This window comes from Scyliorhinus torazame, chromosome 3 (assembly GCF_047496885.1).
Source record: "Scyliorhinus torazame isolate Kashiwa2021f chromosome 3, sScyTor2.1, whole genome shotgun sequence".
Taxonomy (NCBI): Eukaryota; Metazoa; Chordata; class Chondrichthyes; order Carcharhiniformes; family Scyliorhinidae; genus Scyliorhinus; species Scyliorhinus torazame.
Genome location: NC_092709.1, coordinates 5,708,121 through 5,725,137, shown reverse-complemented (window position 1 = coordinate 5,725,137; position 17,017 = coordinate 5,708,121). Strand labels below are relative to the sequence as shown.

Genomic DNA, 17,017 nt, shown 5'->3' with positions numbered 1-17,017 from the left:
CTGTATTGGTGCTGTATGGGTCTGGGGTTGGATACAGTGCCGTATTGGTGCTGTATGGGTGTTCGGGTGGATACAGTGCTGTATTGGTGCTGAATGGGTCTGGGGGTGGATACAATGCTGTATTGGTGCTGTATGGGTCTGGGGTTGGATACAGTGCCGTATTGGTGCTGTATGGGTCTTCGGGTGGATACAGTGCCGTATTGGTGCTGTATGGGTGTTCGGGTGGATACAGTGCCGTATTGGTGCTGTATGGGTCTTCGGGTGGATACAGTGCCGTATTGGTGCTGTATGGGTCTGGGGGTGGATACAGTGCTGTATTGGTGCTGAATGGGTCTTCGGGTGGATACAGTGCCGTATTGGTGCTGTATGGGTGTTCGGGTGGATACAGTGCCGTATTGGTTCTGTATGGGTCTTCGGGTGGATACAGTGCTGTATTGGTGCTGTATGGGTCTGGGGGTGGATACAGTGCTGTATTGGTGCTGAATGAGTCTTCGGGTGGATACAGTGCTGTATTGGTGCTGTATGGGTTTTCGGGTGGTTAGAGTGCAGTATCGGTGTTATATGGGTCAGGGGGTGGATAAGGTGCAGTATTGGTGCTGTATGGGTCTGTGGGTGGATACAGTGCCGTATTCGTGTTGTATGGGTCGGTGGGTGGATACAGTGCTGTATTGGTGTTGTATGGGTCTGTGGATGGATACAGTGCCGTATTGGTGTTGTATGGGTCTGTGGGAGGATACAGTGCTGTACTGGTGCTGTATGGGTCTGGGGGTGGATACAGTGCTGTATTGGTGCTGTCTGGGTCTGGGGGTGGATACAGTGCTGTATTGGTGCTGTATGGGTCTGTGGGTGGATACAGTGCAGTATTGGTGCTGTATGGGTCTGGGGGTGGATACAGTGCCGTATTCGTGTTGTATGGGTCTGTGGATGGATACAGTGCCGTAAGGGTCTGGGGGTGGATACAGTGCCGTATTGGTGCTGTATGGGTCTTCAGGTGGATACAGTGCTGTATTGGTGCTATATGGGTGTTCGTGTGGATACCGTGCCATATTGGTGCTGTATGGGTCTGGGGGTGGATACAGTGCCGTATTGGTGCTGCATGGGTGTTCGGGTGGATACAGTGCCATATTGGTGCTGTATGGGTCTGGGGGTTGATACAGTGCCGTATTGGTGCTGTATGGGTCTGGGGGTGGATACAGTGCCGTATTGGTGCTGCATGGGTTTGGGTGTGGATGCCGTGCCGTATTGGTGCTGTATGGGTCTGGGGGTGGATACAGTGCCGTATTGGTGCTGTATGGGTCTGGGGGTGGATACAGTGCCGTATTGGTGCTGCATGGGTTTGGGGGTGGATACAGTGCTGTATTGGTGCTGTAAGGGTCTGGGGGTTGATACAGTGCCGTATTGGTGCTGTATGGGTCTGGGGGTGGATACAGTGCCGTATTGGTGCTGCATGGGTTTGGGTGTGGATACAGTGCTGTATTGGTGCTGAATGGGTCTTCGGGTGGATACAGTGCTGTATTGGTGCTGTATTGGTGTTCGGGTGGATACAGTGCTGTATTGGTGCTGTATGGGTTTTCGGGTGGATACAGTGTTGTATTGGTGCTGAATGAGTCTTCGGGTGGATACAGTGCTGTATTGGTGCTGTATGGGTTTTCGGGTGGTTAGAGTGCAGTATCGGTGTTATAGGGGTCAGGGGGTGGATAAGGTGCAGTATTGGTGCTGTATGGGTCTGTGGGTGGATACAGTGCCGTATTCGTGTTGTATGGGTCGGTGGGTGGATACAGTGCTGTATTGGTGTTGTATGGGTCTGTGGATGGATACAGTGCCGTAAGGGTCTGGGGGTGGATACAGTGCCGTATTGGTGCTGTATGGATCTGGGAGGTGGATACACTGCCAGATTGGTGCTGTATGGGACTGCGGGTGGATACAGTGCTGTATTGGTGCTGCATGGGTCTGGGTGTGGATGCCATGCCGTATTGGTGCTGTATGGGTCTGCGGTGGATATATTGCAGTATTGGTGCTGCATGGGTCTGGGTGTGGTTGCCGTGCTGTATTGGTCTGGGGGTGGATCCAATGCCTTATTGGTGCTGTATGGGTGCGGCTGCATACAGTGCCGTATTGGTGCTGTATGGGTCTGGGGGGTGGATACAGTGCTGTATTGGTGCTGTCTGGGTCTGGGGATGGCTACAGTGTCGTACTGGTGCTGTATGGGTCTGGGGGTGGATAGGGTGCTGTGTTGGTGCTGTCTGGGTCTGGGGGTGGATACAGTGCCGTCTTGGTGCTGTATGGGTCTGGGGGTTGATACAGTGCGGTATTGGTGCTGTCTGGGTCTGGGGGTGGATACAGTGTCGTACTGGTGCTGTATGGGTCTGGGGGTGGATACAGTGTCGTATTGGTGCTGTATGTGTCTGGGGGTGGATACAATGTCGTATTGGTGCTGTAAGGGTCTGGGGGTGGATACAGTGCTGTGTTGGTGCTGTCTGGGTCTGGGGGTGGATACAGTGCCGTATTGGTGCTGTATGGGTCTGGGGGTTGATACAGTGCGGTATTGGTGCTGTCTGGGTCTGGGGGTGGATACAGTGCCGTATTGGTGCTGTATGGGTCTGGGGGTGGATACAGTGCCGTATTGGTGCTGTATGGGTCTGCGGGTGGATTCAGTGCCATATTCGTGCTGTCTGGGTCTGGGAGGTGGATACAGTGCCATGCTGGTGCTGTCTGGGTCTGGGGGTGGATACAATGCCGTATTGGCGCTCTATGGGTCTGCGGGTTGATACAGTGCCGTATTGGTGCTGTATGGGTCTAGGGGTGGATACAGTGCCGTATTCGTGCTGTATGGGTCTGGTTGGTGCATACAGTGCCGTATTGGTGCTGTATGGGTCTGCGGGTGGATACAGTGCCGTATTGGTGCTGTATGGGTTTGGGGGTGGATACAGTGCCGTATTGGTGCTGTATGGTTCTGGTGGTGGACACAGTGCCATATTGGTGCTGTATGTGTCTGCGGGTGGATACAGTGCCGTATTGGTGCTGCATGGGTCTGGGGGTTGTTACAGTGCCGTATTCGTGCTGTATGGGTCTGGGGGTGGATGCAATGCCGTATTGGTGCTGTATGGGTCTGCGGCTGCATACAGTGCCGTATTGGTGCTGTATGGGTCTGGGGGGTGGATACAGTGCCGTATTGGTGCTGTATGGGTCTGCGGGTGGATACAGTGCCGTATTGGTGCTGTATTGGTCTGGGGGTTGATACAGTGCGGTATTGGTGCTGTCTGGGTCTGGGGGTGGATACAGTGCCGTATTGGTGTTGTATGGGTCTGCGGGTGGATACAGTGCCTTATTGGTGCTGTATTGGTCTGCGGGTGGTTACAGCGCTGTATTGATGCTGTATGTGTCTGCGGGTGGATACAGTGCCGTATTGGTGCTGTATGGGTCTGGGGGTTGATACAGTGCGGTATTGGTGCTGTCTGGGTCTGGGGGTGGATACAGTGTCGTACTGGTGCTGTATGGGTCTGCGGGTGGATACAGTGCTGTATTGGTGCTGTATGGGTCTGGGGGTGGGTACAGTGCCGTATTGGTGCTGTCTGGGTCAGGGGGTGGATACAATGCCGTATTGGTGCTGTATGGGTCTGGGGGTGGACACAGTGCTTTATTGGTGCTGTATGGTTCTGCGCGTGGATACAGTGGCCTATTGGTGCTGCATGGGTCTGGGGGTGGATACAGTGCCGTATTGGTGCTGCATGGGTCTGGGGGTGGATACAGTGGTGTATTGGTGCTGTCTGGGTCTGGGGGTGGATACAGTGACGTATTGGTGCTGTATGGGTCTGGGGGTGGACACAGTGCTTTATTGGTGCTGTATGGTTCTGCGCGTGGATACAGTGGCCTATTGGTGCTGTATGGGTCTGTGGGTGGATACAGTGCTGTATTGGTGCTGCATGGGTCTGGGGGTGGATACAGTGCCGTATTGGTGCTGCATGGGTCTGGGGGTGGATACAGTGGCCTATTGGTGCTGCATGGGTCTGGGGGTGGATACAGTGCTGTATTGGTGCTCTATGGGTCTGGGGGTGGATACAGTGCCGTATTGGTGCTGTATGTTTCTGCGGGTGGATACAGTGCCGTATTGGTGCTGCATGGGTCTGTGTGTGGGTACAGTGCCGTCTTGGTGCTGCATGGGTCTGGGTGTGGATACAGTGCCGTATTGGTGCTGCATGGGTCTGGGGGTGGATACAGTGCCGTATTGGTGCTGTATGGGTCTGGGGGTGGATACAGTGCTGTATTGGTGCTGTCTGGGTCTGCGTGTGGATACAGTGCCGTATTGGTGCTGCATGGGTCTGGGGGTGGATACAGTGCCATATTGGTGCTGTATGGGTCTGGAGGTGGATACAGTGCCGTATTGGTGCTGTATGGGTCTGGGGGTGGATGCAATGCCGTATTGGTGCTGTCTGGGTCTGGGGGTGGATACAGTGCCGTATTGGTGCTGTATGGGTCTGGGGGTGGATACAGTGCCGTATTGGTGCTGTCTGGGACTGGGGGTGGATACAGTGCCGTATTGGTGCTGTATGGGTCTGGGGGTGGATACAGTGCTGTATTGGTGCTGTCTGGGTCTGGGGGTGGATACAGTGCCGTATTGGTGCTGTATGGGTCTGGGGGTGGATACAGTGCCGTATTGGTGCTGTATGGTTCTGGGTGTGGATACAGTGCCGTATTGGTGCTGTATGGGTCTGGGGGTGGATACACTGCCGTATTGGTGCTCTATGGGTTGATACAGTGCCGTATTCGTGCTGTCTGGGTCTGCGGGTAGATACAGTTCCGTATTGGTGCTGTATGGGTCTGGGGGTGGATACAGTGCCGTATTGGTGCTGTCTGGGTCTGGGGGTGGATACAGTGCCGTATTGGTGCTGTATGGGTCTGTGGGTGGATACAGTGCTTTATTCGTGCTCTATGGGTCTGCGGGTGGATACAGTGCTGTATTGGTGCTGTATGGGTCTGCGGGTGGATACAGTGGCCTATTGCTGCTGTATGGGTCTGGGAGGTGGATACAGTGCCTTATTGGTGCTGTATGGGTCTGCGGGTGGATACAGTGCCGTATTGGTGCGGTATGGGTCTGGGGGTGGATACAGTGCTGTATTGGTGCTGTATGGGTCTGGGAGGTGGATACAGTGCCTTATTGGTGCTGTATGGGTCTGCGGGTGGATACAGTGCCGTATTGGTGCGGTATGGGTCTGGGGGTGGATACAGTGGCCTATTGGTGCTGTATGGGTCTGTGGGTGGATACAGTGCTGTATTGGCGCTGTATGGGTCTGCGGGTGGATACAGTGCCGTATTGGCGCTGTATGGGTCTGCGGGTGGATACAGTGCCGTATTGGCGCTGTATGGGTCTGCGGGTGGATACAGTGCCGTATTGGCGCTGTATGGGTCTGCGGGTGGATACAGTGCCGTATTGGCGCTGTATGGGTCTGCGGGTGGATACAGTGCCGTATTGGTGCTGTACGGGTCTGTGGGTGGATACAGTGCCATATTGGTGCTGTATTTGTCTGGGGGTGGATACAGTGGCCTATTGGTGCTGTATGGGTCTGTGTGTGGATACAGTGCTTTATTCGTGCTCTATGGGTCTGCGGGTGGATACAGTGCCGTATTGGTGCTGTATGGGTCTTCGGATGGATACAGTGCTGTATTGGTGCTGAATGGGTCTTCGGGTGGATACAGTGCCGTATTGGTGCTATATGGGTGTTCGTGTGGATACCGTGCCATATTGGTGCTGTATGGGTCTGGGGGTGGATACAGTGCCATATTGGTGCTGCATGGGTTTGGGTGTGGATGCCGTGCCGTATTGGTGCTGTATGGGTCTGGGGGTGGATACAGTGCTGTATTGGTGCTGAATGAGTCTTCGGGTGGATACAGTGCTGTATTGGTGCTGTATGGGTTTTCGGGTGGATACAGTGCCGTATTGGTGCTGCATGGGTTTGGGTGTGGATGCCGTGCCGTATTGGTGCTGTACGGGTCTGGGGGTGGATACAGTGCTGTATTGGTGCTGAATGAGTCTTCGGGTGGATACAGTGCCGTATTGGTGCTGTACGGGTCTGGGGGTGGATACAGTGCTGTATTGGTGCTGTATGGGTCTGCGGGTGGATACAGTGCTGTATTGGTGCTGTATGGGTTTTCGGGTGGTTAGAGTGCAGTATCGGTGTTATATGGGTCAGGGGGTGGATAAGGTGCAGTATTGGTGCTGTATGGGTCTGTGGGTGGATACAGTGCCGTATTCGTGTTGTATGGGTCTGGGGGTGGATACAGTGCCGTATTCGTGCTGTATGGGTCTGTGGGAGGATACAGTGCTGTACTGGTGCTGTATGGGTCTGGGGGTGGATACAGTGCCGTATTCGTGTTGTATGGGTCGGTGGGTGGATACAGTGCTGTATTGGTGCTGTATGGATCTGGGAGGTGGATACACTGCCGGATTGGTGCTGTATGGGACTGCGGGTGGATACAGTGCTGTATTGGTGCTGCATGGGTCTGGGTGTGGATGCCATGCCGTATTGGTGCTGTATGGGTCTGCGGTGGATATATTGCAGTATTGGTGCTGCATGGGTCTGGGTGTGGTTGCCGTGCTGTATTGGTCTGGGGGTGGATCCAATGCCTTATTGCTGCTGTATGGGTGCGGCTGCATACAGTGCCGTATTGGTGCTGTATGGGTCTGGGGGGTGGATACAGTGCTTTATTGGTGCTGTCTGGGTCTGGGGGTGGATACAGTGCCGTATTGGTGCTGTCTGGGTCTGGGGGTGGATACAGTGTCGTACTGGTGCTGTATGGGTCTGGGGGTTGATACAGTGCGGTATTGGTGCTGTCTGGGTCTGGGGGTGGATACAGTGTCGTACTGGTGCTGTATGGGTCTGGGGGTGGATACAGTGTCGTATTGGTGCTGTATGGGTCTGGGGGTGGATACAATGTCGTATTGGTGCTGTAAGGGTCTGGGGGTGGATACAGTGCTGTGTTGGTGCTGTCTGGGTCTGGGGTTGGATACAGTGCCGTATTGGTGCTGTATGGGTCTGGGGGTTGATACAGTGCGGTATTGGTGCTGTCTGGGTCTGGGGGTGGATACAGTGTCGTACTGGTGCTGTATGGGTCTGGGGGTGGATACAGTGCTGCGTTGGTGCTGTCAGGGTCTGGGGGTGGATACAGTGCCGTATTGGTGCTGTATGGGTCTGGGGGTTGATACAGTGCGGTATTGGTGCTGTCTGGGTCTGGGGGTGGATACAGTGTCGTACTGGTGCTGTATGGGTCTGGGGGTGGATACAGTGCCTTATTGGTGCTGTATGGGTCTGGGGGTGGATACAGTGCCGTATTGGTGCTCTATGGGTTGATACAGTGCCGTATTGGTGCTGTATGGGTCTGCGGGTGGATTCAGTGCCATATTCGTGCTGTCTGGGTCTGGGAGGTGGATACAGTGCCATGCTGGTGCTGTCTGGGTCTGGGGGTGGATACAATGCCGTATTGGCGCTCTATGGGTCTGCGGGTTGATACAGTGCCGTATTGGTGCTGTATGGGTCTAGGGGTGGATACAGTGCCGTATTCGTGCTGTATGGGTCTGGGTGGTGCATACAGTGCCGTATTGGTGCTGTATGGGTTTGGGGGTGGATACAGTGCCGTATTGGTGCTGTATGGTTCTGGTGGTGGACACAGTGCCGTATTGGTGCTGTATGTGTCTGCGGGTGGATACAGTGCCGTATTGGTGCTGCATGGATCTGCGGGTGGATACAGTGCTGTATTGGTGCTGTATGGGTCTGGGAGGTGGATACAGTGCCGTATTGGTGCTGTATGGGTCTGGGAGGTGGATACAGTGCCGTATTGGTGCTGTCTGGGTCTGCGTGTGGATCCAGTGCCGTATTGGTGCTGCATGGGTCTGGGGGTGGATACAGTGCCGTATTGGTGCTGTATGGGTCTGGGGGGTGGATACAGTGCCGTATTGGTGCTCTATGGGTCTGCGGGTGGATACAGTGCCGTATTGGTGCTGTATGGGTCTGGGGGTTGATACAGTGCCGTATTGGTGCTGTATGGGACTGCGGGTGGATACAGTGCCGTATTGGTGCTGTATGGGTCTGCGGCTGCATACTGTGCCGTATTGGTGCTGTATGGGTCTGGGGGGTGGATACAGTGCCGTATTGGGGCTGTATGGGTCTGGGGGTGGATATAGTGCTGTATTGGTGCTGTATTGGTCTGCGGGTGGTTACAGCGCTGTATTGATGCTGTATGGGTCTGCGGGTGGATACAGTGCGGTATTGGTGCTGTCTGGGTCTGGGGGTTGATACAGTGCGGTATTGGTGCTGTCTGGGTCTGGGGGTGGATACAGTGCTGTATGGGTCTGCGGGTGGATACAGTGCTGTATTGGTGCTGTATGGGTCTGGGGGTGGATACAGTGCTGTATTGATGCTGTATGGGTCTGGGGGTGGATACAGTGCTGTATTGGTGCTGTCTGGGTCTGAGGGTGGATACAGTGCGGTATTGGTGCTGTATGGGTCTGCGGGTGGATTCAGTGCCGTATTCGTGCTGTATGGGTCTGCCGGAGGATGCAGTGCCATACTGGTGCTGTATCGGTCTGGGGGTGGATACAGTGCTGTATTGGTGCTCTATGGGTCTGGGGGTGGATACAGTGCCGTATATGTGCTGCGTGGTGGATACAGTGCTGTGTTGGTGCTCTATGGGTCTGGGGGTGGATACAGTGCCGTATTGGTGCTGTATGTTTCTGCGGGTGGATACAGTGCCGTATTGGTGCTGCATGGGTCTGTGTGTGAATACAGTGCCGTCTTGGTGCTGCTTGGGTCTGGGTGTGCATACAGTGCCGTATTGGTGCTGCATGGGTCTGGGGGTGGATACAGTGCCGTATTGGTGCTGTATGGGTCTGGGTGTGCATACAGTGCCGTATTGGTGCTGTCTGGGTCTGCGTGTGGATACAGTGCCGTCTTGGTGCTGTATGGGTCTGGGGGTGGATACAGTGCTGTATTGGTGCTGTCTGGGTCTGGGGGTGGATACAGTGCCGTATTGGTGCTGTATGGGTCTGGGGGTGGATACAGTGCCGTATTGGTGCTGTATGGGTCTGGGTGTGGATACAGTGCCGTATTGGTGCTGTATGGGTCTGGGGGTGGATACACTGCCGTATTGGTGCTCTATGGGTTGATACAGTGCCGTATTCGTGCTGTCTGGGTCTGGGAGGTGGATACAATGCCGTATTGGTGCTGTATAGTTCTGGGGGTGGATACAGTGCTGTATTGGTGCTCTATGGGTCTGCGGGTTGATACAGTGCCGTATTGGTGCTGTATGGTCTGCGGGTGGATACAGTGCCGTTTTGGTGCTGTATGGGTCTGCGGGTGGATACAGTGCCGTATTGGTGCTGTAAGGGTCTGGGGGTGGATACAGTGTCGTACTTGTGCTGTATGGGTCTGTGGGTGGATACAGTGCCGTATTGGTGCTGCATGGGTCTGGGGGTGGATACAGTGGCCTATTGGTGCTCTATGGGTCTGCGGGTGGATACAGTGCCGTCTTGGTGCTGTATGGGTCTGTGGGTGGATACAGTGCTTTATTCGTGCTCTATGGGTCTGCGGGTGGATACAGTGCTGTATTGGTGCTGTATGGGTCTGCGGGTGGATACAGTGGCCTATTGCTGCTGTATGGGTCTGGGAGGTGGATACAGTGCCTTATTGGTGCTGTATGGGTCTGCGGGTGGATACAGTGCCGTATTGGTGCGGTATGGGTCTGGGGGTGGATACAGTGCTGTATTGGTGCTGTATGGGTCTGGGAGGTGGATACAGTGCCTTATTGGTGCTGTATGGGTCTGCGGGTGGATACAGTGCCGTATTGGTGCGGTATGGGTCTGGGGGTGGATACAGTGGCCTATTGGTGCTGTATGGGTCTGTGGGTGGATACAGTGCTGTATTGGCGCTGTATGGGTCTGCGGGTGGATACAGTGCCGTATTGGCGCTGTATGGGTCTGCGGGTGGATACAGTGCCGTATTGGCGCTGTATGGGTCTGCGGGTGGATACAGTGCCGTATTGGCGCTGTATGGGTCTGCGGGTGGATACAGTGCCGTATTGGCGCTGTATGGGTCTGCGGGTGGATACAGTGCCGTATTGGTGCTGTACGGGTCTGTGGGTGGATACAGTGCCATATTGGTGCTGTATGGGTCTGGGGGTGGATACAGTGGCCTATTGGTGCTGTATGGGTCTGTGTGTGGATACAGTGCTTTATTCGTGCTCTATGGGTCTGCGGGTGGATACAGTGCCGTATTGGTGCTGTATGGGTCTTCGGGTGGATACAGTGCTGTATTGGTGCTGAATGGGTCTTCGGGTGGATACAGTGCCGTATTGGTGCTATATGGGTGTTCGTGTGGATACCGTGCCATATTGGTGCTGTATGGGTCTGGGGGTGGATACAGTGCCATATTGGTGCTGCATGGGTTTGGGTGTGGATGCCGTGCCGTATTGGTGCTGTATGGGTCTGGGGGTGGATACAGTGCTGTATTGGTGCTGAATGAGTCTTCGGGTGGATACAGTGCTGTATTGGTGCTGTATGGGTTTTCGGGTGGATACAGTGCCGTATTGGTGCTGCATGGGTTTGGGTGTGGATGCCGTGCCGTATTGGTGCTGTACGGGTCTGGGGGTGGATACAGTGCTGTATTGGTGCTGAATGAGTCTTCGGGTGGATACAGTGCCGTATTGGTGCTGTACGGGTCTGGGGGTGGATACAGTGCTGTATTGGTGCTGTATGGGTCTGCGGGTGGATACAGTGCTGTATTGGTGCTGTATGGGTTTTCGGGTGGTTAGAGTGCAGTATCGGTGTTATATGGGTCAGGGGGTGGATAAGGTGCAGTATTGGTGCTGTATGGGTCTGTGGGTGGATACAGTGCCGTATTCGTGTTGTATGGGTCTGGGGGTGGATACAGTGCCGTATTCGTGCTGTATGGGTCTGTGGGAGGATACAGTGCTGTACTGGTGCTGTATGGGTCTGGGGGTGGATACAGTGCCGTATTTGTGTTGTATGGGTCGGTGGGTGGATACAGTGCTGTATTGGTGCTGTATGGATCTGGGAGGTGGATACACTGCCGGATTGGTGCTGTATGGGACTGCGGGTGGATACAGTGCTGTATTGGTGCTGCATGGGTCTGGGTGTGGATGCCATGCCGTATTGGTGCTGTATGGGTCTGCGGTGGATATATTGCAGTATTGGTGCTGCATGGGTCTGGGTGTGGTTGCCGTGCTGTATTGGTCTGGGGGTGGATCCAATGCCTTATTGCTGCTGTATGGGTGCGGCTGCATACAGTGCCGTATTGGTGCTGTATGGGTCTGGGGGGTGGATACAGTGCCGTATTGGTGCTGTATGGATCTGGGAGGTGGATACACTGCCGGATTGGTGCTGTATGGGACTGCGGGTGGATACAGTGCTGTATTGGTGCTGCATGGGTCTGGGTGTGGATGCCATGCCGTATTGGTGCTGTATGGGTCTGCGGTGGATATATTGCAGTATTGGTGCTGCATGGGTCTGGGTGTGGTTGCCGTGCTGTATTGGTCTGGGGGTGGATCCAATGCCTTATTGCTGCTGTATGGGTGCGGCTGCATACAGTGCCGTATTGGTGCTGTATGGGTCTGGGGGGTGGATACAGTGCCGTATTGGTGCTGTCTGGGTCTGGGGGTGGATACAGTGTCGTACTGGTGCTGTATGGGTCTGGGGGTTGATACAGTGCGGTATTGGTGCTGTCTGGGTCTGGGGGTGGATACAGTGTCGTACTGGTGCTGTATGGGTCTGGGGGTGGATACAGTGTCGTATTGGTGCTGTATGGGTCTGGGGGTGGATACAATGTCGTATTGGTGCTGTAAGGGTCTGGGGGTGGATACAGTGCTGTGTTGGTGCTGTCTGGGTCTGGGGTTGGATACAGTGCCGTATTGGTGCTGTATGGGTCTGGGGGTTGATACAGTGCGGTATTGGTGCTGTCTGGGTCTGGGGGTGGATACAGTGTCGTACTGGTGCTGTATGGGTCTGGGGGTGGATACAGTGCTGCGTTGGTGCTGTCAGGGTCTGGGGGTGGATACAGTGCCGTATTGGTGCTGTATGGGTCTGGGGGTTGATACAGTGCGGTATTGGTGCTGTCTGGGTCTGGGGGTGGATACAGTGTCGTACTGGTGCTGTATGGGTCTGGGGGTGGATACAGTGCCTTATTGGTGCTGTATGGGTCTGGGGGTGGATACAGTGCCGTATTGGTGCTCTATGGGTTGATACAGTGCCGTATTGGTGCTGTATGGGTCTGCGGGTGGATTCAGTGCCATATTCGTGCTGTCTGGGTCTGGGAGGTGGATACAGTGCCATGCTGGTGCTGTCTGGGTCTGGGGGTGGATACAATGCCGTATTGGCGCTCTATGGGTCTGCGGGTTGATACAGTGCCGTATTGGTGCTGTATGGGTCTAGGGGTGGATACAGTGCCGTATTCGTGCTGTATGGGTCTGGGTGGTGCATACAGTGCCGTATTGGTGCTGTATGGGTTTGGGGGTGGATACAGTGCCGTATTGGTGCTGTATGGTTCTGGTGGTGGACACAGTGCCGTATTGGTGCTGTATGTGTCTGCGGGTGGATACAGTGCCGTATTGGTGCTGCATGGATCTGCGGGTGGATACAGTGCTGTATTGGTGCTGTATGGGTCTGGGAGGTGGATACAGTGCCGTATTGGTGCTGTATGGGTCTGGGAGGTGGATACAGTGCCGTATTGGTGCTGTCTGGGTCTGCGTGTGGATCCAGTGCCGTATTGGTGCTGCATGGGTCTGGGGGTGGATACAGTGCCGTATTGGTGCTGTATGGGTCTGGGGGGTGGATACAGTGCCGTATTGGTGCTCTATGGGTCTGCGGGTGGATACAGTGCCGTATTGGTGCTGTATGGGTCTGGGGGTTGATACAGTGCCGTATTGGTGCTGTATGGGACTGCGGGTGGATACAGTGCCGTATTGGTGCTGTATGGGTCTGCGGCTGCATACTGTGCCGTATTGGTGCTGTATGGGTCTGGGGGGTGGATACAGTGCCGTATTGGGGCTGTATGGGTCTGGGGGTGGATATAGTGCTGTATTGGTGCTGTATTGGTCTGCGGGTGGTTACAGCGCTGTATTGATGCTGTATGGGTCTGCGGGTGGATACAGTGCGGTATTGGTGCTGTCTGGGTCTGGGGGTTGATACAGTGCGGTATTGGTGCTGTCTGGGTCTGGGGGTGGATACAGTGCTGTATGGGTCTGCGGGTGGATACAGTGCTGTATTGGTGCTGTATGGGTCTGGGGGTGGATACAGTGCTGTATTGATGCTGTATGGGTCTGGGGGTGGATACAGTGCTGTATTGGTGCTGTCTGGGTCTGAGGGTGGATACAGTGCGGTATTGGTGCTGTATGGGTCTGCGGGTGGATTCAGTGCCGTATTCGTGCTGTATGGGTCTGCCGGAGGATGCAGTGCCATACTGGTGCTGTATCGGTCTGGGGGTGGATACAGTGCTGTATTGGTGCTCTATGGGTCTGGGGGTGGATACAGTGCCGTATATGTGCTGCGTGGTGGATACAGTGCTGTGTTGGTGCTCTATGGGTCTGGGGGTGGATACAGTGCCGTATTGGTGCTGTATGTTTCTGCGGGTGGATACAGTGCCGTATTGGTGCTGCATGGGTCTGTGTGTGAATACAGTGCCGTCTTGGTGCTGCTTGGGTCTGGGTGTGCATACAGTGCCGTATTGGTGCTGCATGGGTCTGGGGGTGGATACAGTGCCGTATTGGTGCTGTATGGGTCTGGGTGTGCATACAGTGCCGTATTGGTGCTGTCTGGGTCTGCGTGTGGATACAGTGCCGTCTTGGTGCTGTATGGGTCTGGGGGTGGATACAGTGCTGTATTGGTGCTGTCTGGGTCTGGGGGTGGATACAGTGCCGTATTGGTGCTGTATGGGTCTGGGGGTGGATACAGTGCCGTATTGGTGCTGTATGGGTCTGGGTGTGGATACAGTGCCGTATTGGTGCTGTATGGGTCTGGGGGTGGATACACTGCCGTATTGGTGCTCTATGGGTTGATACAGTGCCGTATTCGTGCTGTCTGGGTCTGGGAGGTGGATACAATGCCGTATTGGTGCTGTATAGTTCTGGGGGTGGATACAGTGCTGTATTGGTGCTCTATGGGTCTGCGGGTGGATACAGTGCCGTTTTGGTGCTGTATGGGTCTGCGGGTGGATACAGTGCCGTATTGGTGCTGTAAGGGTCTGGGGGTGGATACAGTGTCGTACTTGTGCTGTATGGGTCTGTGGGTGGATACAGTGCCGTATTGGTGCTGCATGGGTCTGGGGGTGGATACAGTGGCCTATTGGTGCTCTATGGGTCTGCGGGTGGATACAGTGCCGTCTTGGTGCTGTATGGGTCTGCGGGTGGATACAGTGCCGTATTGGTGCTGTATGGGTCTGGGGGTGGATACAGTGCCGTATTGGTGCTGTATGTTTCTGCGGGTGGATACAGTGCCGTATTGGTGCTGCATGGGTCTGGGTGTGGATACAGTGCCGTCTTGGTGCTGTATGGGTCTGGATACAGTGCTGTGTTGGTGCTCTATGGGTCTGCGGGTGGATACAGTGCCGTATTGGTGCTGTATGGGTCTGGGGGTGGATACAGTGCTGTATTGGTGCTGCATGGGTCTGGGTGTGGATACAGTGCCGTATTGGTGCTGTCTGGGTCTGGGGGTGGATACAGTGCCGTATTGGTGCTGTATGGGTCTGCCGGTGGATGCAGTGGCCTATTGGTGCTGCATGGGTCTGGGGTGGATACAGTGCTGTATTGGTGCTGTATGGGTCTGGGGGTGGATACAGTGCCGTATTGGTGCTGTATGGGTCTGGGGGTGGATACAGTGCTGTATTGGTGCTGCATGGGTCTGGGTGTGGATACAGTGCCGTATTGGTGCTGTCTGGGTCTGGGGGTGGACACAGTGCCGTATTGGTGCTGTATGGGTCTGCCGGTGGATGCAGTGGCCTATTGGTGCTGCATGGGTCTGGGGTGGATACAGTGCTGTATTGGTGCAGTATCGGTCTGGGGGTGGATACAGTGCCGTCTTGGTGCTGTATGGGTCTGGGGGTGGATACAGTGCCGTATTTGTGCTGCATGGGTCTGTGTGTGGATACAGTGTCGTATTGGTGTGGTATGGGTCTGGGGGTGGATACAGTGCTGTATTGGTCTGCGGGTGGATACAGTGCCGTATTGGTGCTGTATGGGTCTGGGGGTGGATACAGTGCCGTATTGGTGTGGTATGGGTCTGGGGGTGGATACAGTGCTGTATTGGTCTGCGGGTGGATACAGTGCCGTATTGGTGCTGTATGGGTCTGGGGGTGGATACAGTGCCGTATTGGTGTTGTATGGGTCTGGGGGTGGATACAGTGCCGTATGGGTCAGGGGGTGGATACAGTGCTGTATTGGTACTGTGTCGGTCTGGGGTTGGTTACAGTGCCTAATTGGTGCTGTATGGGTCTGGGGGTTGATACAGTGCCGTATTGGTGCTGTATGGGTCTGGGGGTGGATACAGTGCCGTATTGGTGCTGTATGGGTCTGGGGGTAGATACAGTGCCGTATTGGTGCTGTATGGGTCTGGGGGTTGATACAGTGACGTATTGGTGCTGTATGGGTCTGGAGGTGGATACAGTGCCGTACTGGTGCTGTATGGGTCTGGAGGTGGATACAGTGCCGTATTGGTGCTGTATGGGTCTGGAGGTGGATACTGTGCTGTATTGGTGCTGTATGGGTCTGCGGGTGGATACAATGCCGTATTGGTGCTGTATGGGTCTGGGGGTGGATACAGTTCCGTATGGGTGCTGTATGGATCTGGGGGTGGTTACAGTGCCGTATTGGTGCTGTCTGGGTCTGGGTGTGGATACAGTGCCGTTTTGGTGCTGTATGGGTCTGGGGGTGGATACAGTGCCGTATTGGTGCTCTATGGGTTGATACAGTGCCGTGTTGGTGCTGTATGGGTCTGCGGGTGGATTCAGTGCCGTATTCGTGCTGTCTGGTTCTGGGAGGTGGATACAGTGCCATGCTGGTGCTGTCTGGGTCTGGGGGTGGATGCAATGCCGTATTGGTGCTCTATGGGTCTGCGGGTTGATCCAGTGCCGTATTGGTGCTGTATGGGTCTGGGTGGTGGATACAGTGCCGTATTGGTCTGGGAGGTGGATACAGTGTTGTATTGGTGCCGTATGGGTCTAGGGGTGGATACAGTGCCGTATTGGTGCTGAATGGGTCTAGGGGTGGATACAGTGCCGTTTTGGTGCTGTATGGGTCTGCGGTGGATACAGTGCCGTATTGGTGCTGCATGGGTCTGCGGGTGGATACAGTGCCGTATTGGTGCTGTATGGGTCTGTGGGTGGATACAGTGCCGTATTGGTGCTGTATGGATCTGCGGCTGGATACAGTGCCGTGCTGAATGGGTCTAGGGGTGGATACAGTGGCGTATTGGTGCTGAATGGGTCTCGGGGTGGATACAGTGCCGTATTGGTGCTGGAGGATGGTTCTCAAGCTTTACCTGGCCTGAAAGTCTTTAAGCAGGACGGCACATGAAATGCAAAGTGTTCCATTTCCTTGTACTGATCGAGTGAAATGGCACAGAAAGAGGCCATTCAGTCCACCCTGTCTGTGCTGGATTATAAAAGAGTTTTCCCATAGTCCCCTTCCCCTGCTCTTCACCATAACCCCGAATTATTTTTTTCCTTGTTATGTATTAATCCAATAAATCTTTTGAATTATTCTTGAATCTGTGTCCGTCACACTTTCAATGAGCACTTTGCAGATCTTCATAATTTGCTGCATTTCATTTTCTTTTAAATCTCCCCATTTCCCCCCCTGGATTTTTTGCAAGTTGTTTTAAATCTTTGTCTGGTTACCCATCCTCCCGCCAGCGAAAGCACTTTCAAAATCCTTCGTAACTGTGAACACCGCTGTTAAATTTCACCTTGACCTCATCTCCTCGGTCTCTGTAAAAACTGAACCGTTCTCAATCGAGACCCGA

General features: G+C 54.6%; 1 protein-coding gene across 1 annotated transcript in view; it reads left to right on the top strand.

The window, feature by feature from the left end:
* Positions 1-17,017, top strand: part of LOC140408226 (broad substrate specificity ATP-binding cassette transporter ABCG2-like) — a 119,176-nt gene that overhangs the window by 52,085 nt on the left and 50,074 nt on the right. The gene's annotated exons all lie outside the window — the stretch shown is intronic.